Genomic DNA, 1,189 nt, shown 5'->3' with positions numbered 1-1,189 from the left:
TATGGAGGGAAGAGTATCTATGGTCACCTCCAAAAACCGTGACCATAGATATCTTTAGGCCACTTTCTAAAACCGTGACCATAGACACTTTTAGGTCACCCTTTCGAAAAACCGTGACCATAGACCCTTTTTGGTCACTGTAAAAAACCGTGACCATAGACCCCTTTAGGTCACTTCTAAAACCGTGACCATAGACCCTTTTAGGCCACCCAACAAAATCGTGACCATAGACCACTTTAGGCCACCTCCCAAAATCGTGACCATAGACCCCTTTAAGTCACCCTTTCTTGAAAAACCGTGACCATAGACCCTTTTTGGTCACCGTAAAAAACCGTGGCCATAGACGCTTTTAGGTCACCCCTAAAACCGTGACCATAGACCCTTTTAGGCCACCCCACAAAACCGTGACCATAGACTACTTTAGGTCACCTCCAAAACCGTGACCATAGGTACGCTATGGTCACCCTTTTTGTGAAAACCGTGACCATAGACCCTTTTTGGTCACTGTAAAAAACCGTGACCATAGACCCCTTTAGGTCACCCCTCAAAACCGTGACCATAGACCCTTTTAGGCCACCCTTTTTTAGAAAACCGTGACCATAGGTACCCTATGGTCACCATTTCTGTAAAAACCGTGACCATAGCTTTTTTTTTGGTCACGGTAAAAAACCGTGACCATAGACCCTCTATGGTCACGGTTTTTTACCGTGACCAAAAAAACCGTGGCCATAGACCCAAAATGTTGTAGTGAAATACTTTAGAGCTGCGTGGTCTGAATACACTACTACCTTCGTACCAAGTAAATAGGCTCAGAATTTATCCAGAGCGAAAACAATAGCAAGAAGCTCTTTCTCAGTAGTAGTGTAATTCGACTGAGCGGCATCTAAAGTTTTAGACGCGTAAGCAATAACAAAAGGATCCTTACCTTCACGCTGAGCCAGTGCTGCTCCTACTGCATGGTTGGAAGCATCACACATTATTTCAAATGGTTGGCTCCAGTCTGGTCCTCTTACAATTGGAGCTTGAGTCAGTGCGGTCTTCAGCTTATCAAACGCTTGTTTGCAAACCTCACTGAACTCGAACTCAATATCCTTCTGCAGTAGTCTGGATAAGGGAAGTGCTACCTTACTGAAGTCCTTAATGAACCTCCTGTAAAAACCTGCATGGCCAAGGAAAGAACGGACCTCCC

Source organism: Arachis ipaensis, chromosome B06 (assembly GCF_000816755.2).
Source record: "Arachis ipaensis cultivar K30076 chromosome B06, Araip1.1, whole genome shotgun sequence".
Classification (NCBI taxonomy): Eukaryota; Viridiplantae; Streptophyta; class Magnoliopsida; order Fabales; family Fabaceae; genus Arachis; species Arachis ipaensis.
This window is presented reverse-complemented; position numbering follows the sequence as displayed.